At 49.5% G+C, this 7,274-nt stretch overlaps 1 long non-coding RNA gene across 1 annotated transcript; it reads left to right on the top strand.

The window, feature by feature from the left end:
* The first annotated feature begins 1,099 nt into the window (after positions 1-1,099).
* LOC125440845 lies at positions 1,100-4,774 on the top strand. The gene is made up of 2 exons (XR_007245754.1): positions 1,100-1,234; positions 4,302-4,774. It is a non-coding gene; the product is annotated as an uncharacterized LOC125440845 (long non-coding RNA).
* Positions 4,775-7,274: the final 2,500 nt, after the last annotated feature.

Raw genomic sequence — 7,274 nt, 5'->3', positions numbered from 1 at the left:
GATTTAGGCCTTGTAATGCTTGCTGGCACCATAAGTCTGTCCTTTTTCTGATACAGACTAGAACACAGCCAAATGTTTAGGCTCTTTGTTTAGATGAGTGGAGCAACTGAGAACAATGCTGATCAGATGGAGCTAGGTCCTAGTTCGCAGGACGTCAGAAGTGTGAAATACTGACATCCTCCAATGAATGCGTTAAAATGTCTAAAATGTTTTGGGTAAGGGGAAGATCTCCTCCTTCTTGAGTGATTGATTGATGATGGTGGTACTTTGGGGTGCATTTGTCTCCTGGCATTTTGATGTAACTTGCCCATATCCTATAAAAGTAGGAGACCGCAGCCATTTTGGCATGGCTCTTCTGATGCTAGCTTGCCCTTTTGTTGGCCTGAATAAAATATTTCTTTGATTTTATTCATTGTCGGCTTGAGCTTTTTGGCTTAAATATTTTGAACCTGTTCCCCTGCGGAAACCGTCTCCAAGAGGTTCCAGTAGCGCTGAACCCAGCCAAATCGTCAACGGACAGTCTGTTCAGGAGCTGCCTCGGGGCTCGGTTTGACCAGACCCAGGAAAGAAACAGCATGAAAAAGGCTGAGTTCAGGAGGGCTGGAAACGCCTTGGACTTAGTCAGGCAGGCCCATTCTCTTAATGGTGATGCAAAGAACCGCCTGGCCCAGGAATGCCCTGCGCTGGCAACAGACCTGACTTGCATGACTACCACAGTCAATGTTTAACCCACCCTGAGCCTTTTTCTAAAACGAAGGAACTGTGTGTGTGTGTGTGTGTGTGTGTGTGAGAGAGAGAGAGAGAGAGAGAGAGGGGGGGGGGGGGGGGGGGGGGGGGGGGGGGGGGGGGGAGAGGGAGAGGGGGAGAGAGAGAGAGGGGGAGAGAGAGAGAGGGGGAGAGGGGGAGAGGGGGAGAGAGAGAGGGAGAGGGGGAGAGAGAGAGGGAGAGGGGGAGAGGGGGAGAGGGGGAGAGGGGAGAGAGAGGGAGAGAGAGAGGGGGAGAGGGAGAGGGAGAGGGGGAGAGGGGGAGAGGGGGAGAGAGAGGGAGAGGGAGAGGGGGAGGGAGAGGAGGGAGGGAGAGGGAGCGCACAGCTCTTGAACTCAGGACTCACTTGTTTGGGGCTGATACCTCTTATTCTTTGCTTGGACAGGTTGACCGGGACTGCTCTGGGTTCTATTCTGTTGAGCGGAATCTGCCGGCGATCACTGTGCAGTGTGAAGATGTGGATCAGGAGGTATTTTCTCAGCCAGCCACCAGAGTCTGACCTTCTCTGTTTCTTCTTTTGCGTTTGAGCCTGTTGTGCTGCCAAAATGCAGGGGGCGGGGGAGGGGGGGAGGGAGACTCCTGCAAGGGCAGATTCTCAAGTCTATTATTGCATGTTTGTGGGAAGTGAGTCAAGAGGCCTCCAGAAAAGTATTGCAAATCCCTTCCAGATGCATGAGGAATCGTGGTGGGTTGCCAACTTTGATTTATTTTTTTAGCAGCAAGCCTTTATTGGCATAGACAACAGTACAACAATAGTAAAAAAAAACTGATTTAAAAAATATACAGTACAGGAACTAAATGTTAGGTCGAAGGAAATCTACTGGCGTTTGGTAATTTCCAGGAGAAAGTCTGCCACTATCATACAGAGAGAAGGATCAGGGTTGTCCAGCAAGTAGTGTAATCTAATTAAATCGGGGAAATGGGGTAAATGTAAAGGAGTAAGATTCACATACTTGGATCTGATTTCCTTGAATCTGAGACAGTGTAGTAATTGGTGGGCCAGAGATTCAACTGAGCCATCATTACATGGGCACAATCTTTTAGCCTTTTCTTGCTTGTCAAATCTGCCATGTAACAAGGCAGAAGGCATAACATTAAACCTGGCGAGCATTATGGCTCTCCTTTGAGCAGGGTTTATTGAACAATACAGGTAGTGTGCCAAGTGGCCCTGTTCAAATGGGAGAGAAAAATACAGGCAGGAGCATGTTTTCTTGGCTGCGGTGATTAGGGTAGAGAATTCTCTATCCGATAGTTGACCTTTTAATTTTCTATAAGCTTCTGAGTAGGACAAAGGGCAAAGTGAAAACACTGACAGTCCAATAGAAGCCATTTTTTCTTCGATTATGGAAAACCAGGGGTTGGAATGGGTGTCAGAGAGCAGACAGTAAACCAGGAAATTACAGTCCAAGAGAAGATGAATTCGCAGTCAGAATCTAAAAGTCCTCAGCCAAGCGGCTGATTCCAAGGAGTTTTGACCTAACTCCAGACAAAGGGCTGCATAGGGCATGCAATTTGGGAATCCAGTTATCTTATGAAAAAATTTGGATTGAAGGGAATCCAAGGAGTGGTTAATAGCTTGAATCCAAATTGGGACTCCGTAAAGCAATCTCAAGGCGACTTTGGCATTAAAAAATGCGAGGGCAGGAGAGATAAAGGAATGGCCACAGCTGCGGAAGAAATGTAGTAATGCTGACATACTGTTAGATGTAGCAAGGAGAGCGGCCTTCCTATGGGTTGTCTATGAAAGGTTATAGGAGAATGAAAGGCTGAGGTACTTATAGCACTTAACCTGTTCAATTTGGGTGCTATTCATTGCCCATGCGAGCTTCTCAAAGCGCCTAGAGAAGACCAATGCCTTGGTTTTTTCATAATTAATTGTCAGTCTGTTGGTTTCGCAGTAATCCACACAGCGCTTCATTAAGCGTCTGAGGCCAACTCTGGATCGAGAGAGAAGGACAGCATCATCTGCATAGAGCAGAATTGATACATGGGATCTACCCAGTTTGGGGGCATGGCTGTTCACTGCTGAGAGAGCGGAGGGGAGGTCACTTAAGAAAAGATTGAAAAGAGTGGGGGCCAGGACACAGCCCCCTTTGAAAATTGAAATACTGTCTGTCAAAAGGCCTTCGTGGGAACACTTGATCCGGCAGCTGGTATTTGTGTGCAGTTGCCTAATTGAGAACAGGAGCCTGGCATCAATGATGCGGGCAGCCAGTTTTGCCCAGAGAAGAGCTCTCGGCACAGAGTCAAAGGCAGCCTTTAAATCACTAAAGGCAGTGTAGAGTTTGTTATCTGCATTGATTGAGTATTTACTGGCTCCGACTTTGATTTGCAAATGTGTGGATTCAAGGGCATTTTCTCCAGGAAAATGGATCTTGCTCATCAGGAGATCAACTTCAATTGTGACAGATCTCCAGGGACCCTAGCCACTTACAATGAACGCCACGTCGCAGTATTAAAAATAAGCCTTTCGCACTGAAGCTATTGGACATAAATAGCACAAAAACTGTCCATCAAACAGAGCCGGGCAGATAAACCTCCAGTTTAAAAGGCTGCATGAAAAGATTTGTTCCTAAAAGAAAGTGTAGGGCATAGGTGTCAAACTCGCGGCCCTCCAGATGTTATGGACTACAGTTCCCATCATCCCCTGCCAGCATGATGCTGGCAGGGGATGATGGGAACTATAGTCCATAACATTGCTGGAGGGCCATGAGTTTGACACTTGTGGTGTAGGGGCTTTAGGCATGCGCACGCCTCAAAAGGAAGGGCAGAGACAGGAAGACTCACCTGCCTCATCTCTGAAGGCAGAGCACAGAGAGCAGGGCTTGAGAGACAGATCTTACCTGGTGGGGTGGAGTAGGAGGAGGTGGCCTGTCATTTAGGCTCTTAAAGGTAAATTTAGGCTCTTAAAGGGAGTTAAAAATAACCAAACCCCCAAAAGACTGCATTGCTTACACAGGACATGATTTTCACAGACACAGAACTGCCTCTAGGCCTTTACTCCTTCGCTATTCAGGGAAACAGCCACTGGAGTTGAACCATATAAAATTATGCATGGGGTAGAAAATGTTGACAGAGAGAAATTGTTCTCTCTTTCTCACAATACTAGAACCAGGGGGCATCCATTGGAAATGCTGGGGGGAAGAATTAGGACTAATAAAAGGAAACACTTCTTCACGCAACGTGTGATTGGTGTTTGGAATATGCTGCCACAGGAGGTGGTGATGGCCACTAACCTGGATAGCTTTAAAAGGGGCTTGGACAGATTTTTGGAGGAGAAGTCGATTTATGGCTCCCAATCTTGATCCTCCTTGATCTGAGGTTGCAAATGCCTTAGCAGACCAGGTGCCCAGGAGCAGCAGCAGCAGAAGGCCATTGCTTTCACATGTGAGCTGCCAAAGGCACCTGGTGGGCCACTGCGAGTAGCAGAGAGCTGGACTAGATGGACTCTAGTCTGATCCAGCTGGCTTGTTCCTATGTTCTTATGTTCTTATATGTACTAACAAGCAATCCTGTGTGTTCCTTTCTGTTCCCAGCTTGCCCGTGTCACCCGATTCGCGCCAATTGCACTGTTGCTGAGAGGAGTCTTAAGAGGAGCTCGCCTCTGGAGCGCTACCCGCAACTAACCACTAACCGCAAGCTGTGTCCGGTGATGGAGAGGGAGAGCAAAACCCTTGGATGCTGGAAGTGAAGGGCTTTGTGCTGTCTCTTTGCCTCAGTCTTCAGAGAGGGACCGCAGAGAGCCGGTGTGATTGCTGGATCAGGACCCTTCTCCATCCATTCCTTTCTATTGCTGTGATGGTGTCTCTCTGGTGTGTGGGTTGCCACTCTTCCTTCCTTCTGGCCGGCGCCTTCTCTGTTCCCCTTCTTGCTACCGTGAGAGCCGGACATTGTTTCCTGCATCTCCACCCATCTTAGTGAAGCTTGCTAGTTTCGAATGCTGCCTCTGCTCTATCCTGTCTCGAATGGAGTTCCTTACAATAAAGGACTCGTGTTTGCTGCCATAAAAGGACTCTGTGTGTGCAACTTTATTTCCTCAGCGTACGGTTGGCAACTCCAAGTTCGGAAATTCCTGGAGGTGGGCGGGGCGGAGCCTGGATATGCCAGCGTTTGGGCAGGGGTGGAGATGAGCAGGGATGGAGAGGTGGCACCATACAGGCCACCGTCCAAACCTGCCAGTTTCTCGGGGGGGGGGGGGAGACACTGATTTTTGCAGCCTGAAGACCAGCTGCATTCCTGGGAGATCTCCCGCCCCCACCTGCAGGTTGGCAAGTTTACCTCAGCCACCCCAGCCCAGGCCATTCTGCTGGGCCACCTGCCCTGAGCAATCTGCAGCTGCCCTTGTAACCCCCATGCTCAGAATGGGTTGACCCAGAAAGGGGTGGAGACTCAAAGCAGCAAGAGGCTGCAGAGCTCATGTAGTTTGGAGGAGACAAGGCTACCAGACTCAGACCTTGGTTTGCATAAGCCCTTAACACCTTGTTAAGGGTTTTTTTATGTTTGTAATGGGTGAGAGTTCTCCTGGAAACCTTGATCATGTTGAATCCCTTGGAGTCTTCAGGAGCCAACCCACTTGCAAAGAAGAATTGGACTTGGCAGTATTATTATTATTATTATTATTATTATGGGGAAGAGGGGACCAAAAATGACGTCTTGCACATCTGCCAGCCCCTGAGCTGGAGCTTCCCAGCGCTCCTGGGAGAGGGGGTCCGACCCCTGTGCAGAGTGGATGCCAACAGCCCGGGACAGCGCCACTCTGACCGCCGCCTTCGCACGGGCCTCATGTGCAGGTTGTGGGGGCCCCGCTAACTTTCTGAGGCTCTTTGGCCAAGGAGCTCCTGCGCAAAAGGGATGCCAGCAGCCCGGGAACACGCTTCTCGGGGCGCCGCCCACGCACGAGACGGCAGGCGGAGGTTGTGGGCGACTCCGCTAACGTTCCAAGCCTCTTGGAGCTGGCAGCCCCTTTGGACGATGGAGCCGAGAGCCTGGGGCCGCCTTTCTCAGGCGCCGCCTTCGCACGAGGCCGCACGTCGAGGTTGCATAGTGTCGGGGTCTCTTTGGAGCAAAAGCCCCTTTGCAGAGTCTGAGACGTGCTTGTAGTTCACGCCTTTGGCCACCGGAGGGCAGCAGCAGCAGCAGCAGCGTCCCCCGTGGCGCCCCTGCCCTCGTGCGGAATCCCCCCCTCCCCCTAAATAACATCCGCCTGCGGTCTCGTCATTCGCTATGGGTTATAAGATCATTCACATCTCCCCTCTGCAAACCAGGGGCGTACCTAGGCGAACTTGAGCCCTGGGCAAAACCTGAGTTTGATGCCCCCCCCCCATGGGTGGCCACCCTCCCCCCCCCCCCCATGACCAAACAATGATTTTTTCCACCAGGTCGTTTCAAAGTCACCATCACATTATAGAACATCCCCCAACTCACAAATCTGAACATAGCAATGGGCCATGCCACACAGCCGAAATAATATTTGGAAAACATTTTCAAAATGCTTTCAAAATGTTTTATTACTGCTATGAAAACATTTTATGGTGTTGTATCCAGTCCCCCCAATTGGGGGAAACAGCATCACTTTCAATGTTATTTAAACTGGGGGGGGCCCAGATTCTCCCTTTAAGGTGGATTTAAAAGGAGAATCGGGGCTCCCTAGTTTAAACAAGTGATGCTGGAATCCACCCCCAAACAGCATCATTTTAAATGGTGTTTAAACTGGGGACCTCAGATTCTCCCTTGAAATCCATGCCGAAGGGGGTAGATTTAACAACAACAACAACAACAACAACAACAACCTTTATTAGGCACTGAGAGAATAAAAGAAAGAAAGAAAACAAGCATTGGTGGGAAGGGAGTGAATTTAAAAAGAGAATCTGGGGAAATTTAGGGGGTGCCTGTTGTCAGGGGTGCAATTATTAAGATAGCAGCACCAAAATTTCAGAGTATCTTCGTGAGACCCTACTGATGATACCACTCAGATTTGGTGAAGTCTGGTTCAGGGGGTCCAAAGTTATGGACCCTCAAAGGTGTAGCCCCCATCTCCTATTAGCTCCCATTGGAAACAATGGGGGATAGGGGCACTCCCTTTGGGAGTCCATAAATTTGGACTCCCTTAACCAAACCTCACCAAACCTGGGTGACATCATCAGGAGAGTCTCCCAAAAAACTCCCTGAAATTTTGGTGCTGCTAGCCTAAAATCTGCGCCCCCTGCAGGCCAAAAACGGAAAAACACTGAAAATACAAAATCCCCCACAAACAAACCTGCAATTTTGTCGCCCACCACAAGGTGGCGCCCAGGGCAGCTGCCCACTTTGCCCAATGGGAGGAACGCCTCTGCTGCAAACACAGAGATAAGCACATTCACATTTGGAGTGTGTGTGTGTGTGTGTGTGTGGGTGTGTGTGTATAGAATTGGGAGGTCCAGTCCTGAGCGGAAGAAGCCCAGAAAAGCCACAAACGGGAGCCATTCACACCTACCCTCTGCAAACACATGAAAACAGAAAAACAGTACGAA

The sequence above is a fragment of the Sphaerodactylus townsendi genome, linkage group LG11 (genome assembly GCF_021028975.2).
Source record: "Sphaerodactylus townsendi isolate TG3544 linkage group LG11, MPM_Stown_v2.3, whole genome shotgun sequence".
Lineage (NCBI taxonomy): Eukaryota > Metazoa > Chordata > Lepidosauria > Squamata > Sphaerodactylidae > Sphaerodactylus > Sphaerodactylus townsendi.
Note: the sequence above shows the minus strand (reverse complement) of the source record. Positions and strands in the feature narration are given on the sequence as shown.